Raw genomic sequence first — 7,415 nt, forward strand, 5'->3', positions numbered from 1 at the left:
TTATTAATAAATACAATTATAGACATCATTAATATAAATAGAATTATAAATATGTACATATATACACAAATGTTGTGAGGGGGGAAGGGGGTAGAGCAAAGGAGCAAGTCAGGGCAATGGGGAGGGGAAAAGGAGCAGAGGAAAAGTGGGGCTTAGTCTGAGAAGCTTAGTTTCAACTTCTCCAGAATTCCCAGTGATGTTCGAGAAAGGGTCCATTCAGCTGGGGCATGCTCACTACTAACAAACAGGAGGAGAAGGAGGCTGAAAGTGTCTCCATGACACCACCTTCTCCTCTTCCCTGCTCCTGGGCCTCTTCCATGGCCACCTTCCTCCCACCAATCCAGACCAAAGCAGTACCGCAAAGGTCCCACCAATAGCTAGTAGTCAGATGGCAGAATGGAACATTACCCATTTTGAGAGACCTGGTCTTATGAGACTGCGTAGAAAAACAAATGAAACCGAACAACTCAAAAACTCTCTTCAGCGGAGCTTGTGCCTACCCTGGAAAAAGGACCCAGTAATTCTCTGTCAGTCTTCTCTAAATTAGGTCAATCCCAAACTTGGGGCCTATCTATTCGCTTACCCTTCAACCTATTAGATATTTAACCCTGTCAGCCAACATGTCCCTTTCCTAAAGAAGCAGCATGGCATAGTGGGTAGAGCATGGACCTGAGAGTCAGAAGGTCATGAGTTCTAATCTCACCTCTGCCATTTATCTGCTGTGACTTTGAACAAGTCACTTAATTTCTCTGTGCCTTAATAACCTCATCAGAGAATGGGGAGTGAGACTGTGAGCCCCACGTGGGACAGGGACTATGTCCAACCTGATTTGCTTGTATCCACTCCAGCACTTAGTACAGTGCCTGGCACATCGTAAGTGCTTAGGCACTTACCATGATTAATATTATTAGTTATTACATTCCTCAAGAGCAGGGGCCTAGCAATAGATTGATGGTATTTACTGAGCACCTACTGTGTGTAGAGCACTGTAGCAAGTGCTTGAGAGAACCAAGAGAAGGAGCAGAAGCAATCCCTGCCCACAAAGGACTATGCCACTTTCTATTGTACAATCTCAGTTCCTTAATTGGTCCACAGTAGGAGCCCACTCCAGCACTACAACTTCATTCAGAGGCCTGTACTAGGCTCCTGTGGAGTATGAAGTTCACCACAAGTATGTTTGTAAAATATACAGCTCATCGCCCACCTGGAAAAGCTGCTTCTAATGAATTTTGTGCTTGGTAATAATGTTAACTGTGTATTCGGTTAAGGGCTTACCATGTGCCCAGTTCTATGTTAAGCTCTAGAGGATATACAGAATAATAATAACAATAATAATAATAATAATAATGACTGTTATATTTGTTAAGCGCTTACTATATGCTGGGCACTGTTCTGCATAGGGCTCATAGTCTTAATCCCCATTTTACCGATGAGGTAACTGAGGCATAGAGAAATGAAGTGACTTGCCCAAGGCCACTTAGCAGACAGGTGACAGTGAGATTAGAACCCATGACCTTCTGACTGTAAGGCCCATGCTCTATCCACTACAACATGCTGCTTCCCTGTCAAATAGTCCCTGTCCCATCCAGGGCTCACAGTCTTATGGGGAGGGAGAACAGGCATTCTATTACCATTTGACAGATAAAGAACCTGAAGCCCAGAGAAGTTGTCAGTTATCAAGCACTTACTGTGTGCAGAGCACTGTACTAATCGCTTGGAAGAGTCAAATATAACAATGTAACAATAAACAAACCTATTCCCTGCTCACAATGAATTTACAGTCTAGATCAAGTATACAGTCTAGTCACAAAGTTAAGTCACTTGCTTAAGGTCACACAGAAGGGAAGTGGCAGAGCTAAGGTTAGATTCCAGATATCTTAACCCCCAGCCCCATGCCCTTTCCACTAGGCCAAACATGGCTCCATGGCAGCAGTTCTCAGTTCCCCCCCAAATCCCTGAGCACCAGCCCCACCCACAGGCTCCACACCAGTGACACTGGGCCTCACCTTCTCTAGCTTCAACCCCATCGTCAGAACCCGGCCGATGCCAAGAAATCCCCGCTACCCTTCCGGCTGCCAGGAGAACCAGCAGCCCCATGTGCCTGGAGTTCATTGGAAAAATGAGTGAGCCAAAGACAGCCATTGGTGGCTGAAAACCAGTTCCTCTGACTCGTCCAGTGCTAACCTCCCCTGAAGAGAATCAACAGAGCAGAGGAGCGCCAGGCCATATGTTGGCAGGGAGGCTTTCGGGTGCAGCATCCACTGAGCCCAGCTGTTCTTGCCGGCCTTCCTGGGGTTTGCTGCCTCACGTCGAGCAGTCAATGAAATCAGGTGTGGAGCACAGAGGGAGTGCAATTTCCCATGAGCAGGTCTGACAGGCTCAGCAGAAACTTTGCTTTGTGAGGAGTAGAGAAAAAACTCAATCCGACTAGTGTGTTAATAAACTCACTGGATAAACGCTCGTCTTTCCCGAGACATTAAGCCATTTTTTGTGCAGGGTTTGCAGAATCTGTAAACTGAATTATGGAACAATTTGCTGTGTCTTTGATGTAATAACTATAAAGCTACACTCAAAGGGTGTCCAGATCTGCAGGGGAGGAGTAAACACAGCTTGCTTTTCATGAACAATTTTTAATTGGCAAACAGGAGTGAGAGTGTGGAGGAAGAGTTCTGTAACTCCTTTTACTTCCCTTCTGCCCCACTCCTCCCTAAACTGTGACTTCATTCCTTTAGCAGACCAAGCTGACCCCTTCTCACACTGTCCAGCCAAATCGGGCAGACAAGGTCTCAAGCCAGGTCCAAGGCAGAATTAGTCCATCAATCAATCAATCAACCTTACTGAGAGCTAACTCTGTGCAGACCACTTTACTAAGCTCTTGGGAAAATACAACAGTGCAAGCCCTTCAGGATCTTACAGTCTAGCAGACTGTAGATTTACCGTCTAGCAAACCGAAGACCTCATCAAACAGGCCCTAAGTCACTATCACTATGCGGTGCTGTGGCTTCAGGCTTTGTTGGGTCTGGCCTACATCTTTTACAAAGGGAAGCAGCATGGCCCAGTGGATAGAGCACAGGCCTGGGAGTCAGACAGACCTGGGGTCTAATCCTTCCTTTACAACCTGTCTATGTGACCTTGGGCAAGTCACTTCAATTCTCTGTGCCTCAGTTCCCTCATCTGTAAAACGGGGATTAAGACTGTGAGCCCAAGTGGGACAGGGGCCGTGTCCAACCTGATTCTACCCCAGAGCTTAGAACAGTGCTCGACACATAGTAAGCACTTAACAAATACCATTATTATTATATTCATTGAGAAGCAGTGCATTTTGATGGAGAGAACTCAAGACTAAGAGTCAAGAGAACTGAATTCTAATTCCCACTCCACCATTTTCCTGGTGTGTGACCTTGAGCAAGTCACATCACTTTCTGTTCAGCTGTTTCCTCGTCGGTAAAAATCGGTCAGTGGTATTTATTGTACACTTGCTGAGAGCAGGCATGATCAAGGGTATTTTTTGAGTGCTTACTATGTGCAGAACACTGTACTAACTTGCAGAATACAATGCAAAAGAGTGAGTAGTTACATTCCCATAAGAAGATTATAGCCACTTCCTTTCATTCATTAGAGAAGCAGCATGGCTCAGTGGAAAGAGCCCAGGCTTGGGAGTCAGAGGTCATGGGTTCGAATCCCAGCTCTGCCACTTGTCAGCTATGTGACTGTGGGCAAGTCACTTAACTCCTCTGTGCCCCCCCAGTTACCTCATCTGTAAAATGGGGATTAAAAAACTGTGAACCTCATGTGGGACAACCTGATCACCCTGTATCTACCCCAGCATTTAGAACAGTGCTCTGCACATAGTAAGCGCTTAACAAATACCAACATGATTATTATTCATTCATTCAATAGTATTTATTGAGCATTTATTATGTGCAGAGCACTGCACTAAGCACTTGGAATGTACAATTCAGCAACAGATAGAGACAATCCCTGCCCAGCGACGGGCTCACAGTCTAAATGGTGAACCCTGAGTGGGACAGGGACCGTGTCTGATCTATGAAATTCTTGGCACATAGAAATCACATAACACATACCACCATTACTATTGTTATTATTTTTATATCCACAGGCATTAAATAAGCTGGCACACAGTCATAGATGCCAAGAGATGGTGGTGGTAAGAGTAGTAGAAGAACTAGTAGTGACAATAATAAATATTACAATCCTCTGCACACAGTAAGCACTCAATAAATACAATTGAATGAATAGTAAATAGTTGCAATGAACCATACCAAGCTTTTGGGAAAGCACAGCAGATGCATCTGACTTTTATCCAATCCACAAGGAGCTTAAACTGAAACAGGAAGACTCAGATGAAAATATTTACAAACGGAGGAATCAAAATTTTAAAATTCAATTGAATATACTCATATTTACACAGGAGTTTCCCCCTGCCTGTCTTTTTGTATAGTTTAGCTTGAGTTGATGTTCTGTCCCATCCAGCTTACAGGGGTGGTCACAAGTAGCGTGGCTCAGTGGAAAGAGCACGGGCTTTGGAGTCAGGGCTCATGAGTTCGAATCCCAGCTCTGCCACTTGTCGGCTGTGTGACTGTGGGCAAGTCACTTAACTTCTCTCTGCCTCAGTTCCCTCATCTGTAAAATGGGGATTAAGACTGTGAGCCCCACGTGGGACAACCTGATTCCCCTGTGTTTACCCCAGCGCTTAGAACAGTGCTCGGCACATAGTAAGCGCTTAACAAATACCAACATTATTATTATTATTATTAAGTGGGGCATAAGCTTGATGTGGTCAGGGAGTGTATCTTATATTGTTGTGTTATACTTCCAAGTGCTTAGTACAGTACTATGCACACAGCAAGCTCTCGATAAAGATGATTGATTGACAAATTAGCTGTCTGAACGTGTCAGAGGCAGAAAGCCCTTCCCAATCAGGCATTATAGCAGAAATAGAGGATTCAGTCTATAAGGATGAAGTTGATTTTCTTTAGTAATTGTCCAGTCTAAATATTCCTTTTTCCTATCCCTCAGATAAACAGTGCTTCCTCTAGCCTGGAAGGGAAGAGGAAGGAAACAATTGTCTCATTTCTCATCATGCTGCTGGGAATAGAAAGAAGATGATGAAAGATTCATTTCTCCAGGAGATAAACCACCTGAGCAAGGGATGAACAAACATTTTAGGAGAGAATAAGCTAGGCATGGAGATGTGAGTAACAATATCTTAATACCCGGGGGGCCATTGAGAAGCAGCATAGCATAGCAGATAGAGCACGGGCCTGAGAGTTAAAAGCACATGGGTTCGAATCCTACTCTGCCACTTGTCTGCTGTGTGACCTAGGGTAAGTCACTTTGCTTCTCTGGGCCTCAGTTATCTCAACTGTAAAATGGGGATTGAGACTGTGAGCCCCATATGGGACAGGGACTGTGTCCAACCCAATTTTTGTGAATCCACCCCAGTGCTTAGTACAGTGCCTGGCACATAGTAAGCACTTAACAAATACCATAATTTTTATTATTATTTTTATTATCATCATATAGGAGGTAGAAAACCATGAAAAAGGGAATATTTCTAGCACTGTATAAAAGCAAAGAATGTACTTACCTGCAGTTTCTGGTCACCAGGTCTCAGGAAGGTCACAACAAAGTTGGAGAAGATCTAGAGGTAGAGCACCAAGATGTTTCTGGCAAAGGAGAGACTGACAGGATTAAGGTTTTCATTTTAGAACAATACTGAAAAGCAGCATGGCCTTGTGGAACAAGCAAGGATCTGGGAGTGAGAGGAGCTGGGCTCTAACGCAGGTTTTGCCAATTGCTTGCTGTGTGACCTAGGGTAAGTCACAACTTCTCTCTGTGCCTCACTTTTCCTGTTCTTCTTCCTACTTAAATTGGGAAATCATGTGGGATAGTGACTGTGTCCAATCTAATTAACTCGTACCTACCCCAGGGCTTAGAACAGTGTTTGACACATAACAAGCATTTAACAAATATCATTAAGAAAAGAATTTAGAGTTAGGGTTAGGTTAGGATTTCAAGAGAACATGATTGAAATCTACAAAATCTTGGGAGAAGTGAAAAAGGTGAACATGGGTCATTCCTTGCCAAATCCCTCAGCAACAGAGTTTAAGCTTGAGGGTGGTATGGTCAAAATCAAACCAAACGTGAAGCACTTTTTTACCATCAGGTGGTAAGCAGATGAGAATTCATTCCTTTAAAGAAATACAGCAGCCAGAAATGCTGTCAGCTTCCAGAAGAGTTTGGATGACATCTATGCTAGGTCAGTGGAGGGCAAGTCAGGGATGGAGAGGGGGAAGTTGGCCTCTTTGGACTGTCCATGAGGATGGATGTCTAAGAAGGCAACGAACATTTTGGTCCTTCTAAGTCCCCAGGACCTCTCTCAGGGTCGCACCTGGAGAGTTTCCAGTACTCTACCAGTCTCGGCTATGGGAGGGAGAGTCAAGCAGAGGTCTGTTCATTCCATTCCTACCTTGTGAAGTGGCTAGCAAGAGGAAGGCAATCTGCTACAGGTCAAGACTCCCCTGTGCTGGGCAATAGCAACATGGGAGAGAATCGAAGGTGGAGACTCATGTTTACTGCGTGGAAGGAGGCAATGGCAAACCACTTCATATTTTGACCAAGAAAACTCTATGGATATTCTACCAGAATGATTGCAGATGGAGAGCGGGGTGTTCTGGAAGAGATGTGTCTGTGGTTTTGCTATGGGTCTGAAATGATTCAACTGCATAAGACAAAAAAAAAGACAAGTCATCAGGGACCACTAAGGAAGGGTCCTGGACTGGATGTTTTTCTTTTGCGGGTCTTATGCTCAGAATTTCCCTTTTCATCATCGAGGCAGGGACCCCAGAAGCATGTAGTACTGTCTCTCATATGAAAGTTCGGCAAGGACTTGCATACTCAGCACAGGGGTGGGGGAAGGATTTCAGCGGGTGATGCGGAAGTGCAAAGCAGCCCTAAGTCAAACTTTACACAGCTGCCAACAACCAAATGAAGGTAGTACTGTCACCAAGTTCTACTATTTGAAAGAAGCAGCACGGCTCAGTGGAAAGGGCCCGGGCTTGGAAGTCAGTGGTCAGGGATTCTATTCCCAGCTCTGCCACTTGTCAGGTGGGTGACTTTGGGCAAGTCACTTAACTTTTCTATGCCTCAGTTACCTCATCTGTAAAATGGGGATTAAGACTGTGAGCCCCACATGGGACAACCTGATCACCTTGTATCACCCTCATCGCTTAGAACAGTGCTTTTCACATAGTAAGCGCTTAACAAACACTACCATTATTATTATTATTACTTAGGCAATGAACCATCATCTATGATGCACGGATTCACCAAGAAACTCTAATATCTGGTGTTCTCGTGTTTCCTACCCCTTGTTTTCAGAGGAGTAGCTA

The 7,415-nt window shown here is 44.5% G+C and overlaps 1 non-coding gene across 1 annotated transcript; it reads left to right on the forward strand.

The window, feature by feature from the left end:
* The first annotated feature begins 6,397 nt into the window (after nt 1–6,397).
* Nucleotides 6,398–6,535, forward strand: LOC114812650. The gene has a single exon (XR_003760301.1). It is a non-coding gene; the product is annotated as a small nucleolar RNA SNORA7 (small nucleolar RNA).
* Nucleotides 6,536–7,415: the final 880 nt, after the last annotated feature.

The sequence above is a fragment of the Ornithorhynchus anatinus genome, chromosome 5 (genome assembly GCF_004115215.2).
Source record: "Ornithorhynchus anatinus isolate Pmale09 chromosome 5, mOrnAna1.pri.v4, whole genome shotgun sequence".
Lineage (NCBI taxonomy): Eukaryota > Metazoa > Chordata > Mammalia > Monotremata > Ornithorhynchidae > Ornithorhynchus > Ornithorhynchus anatinus.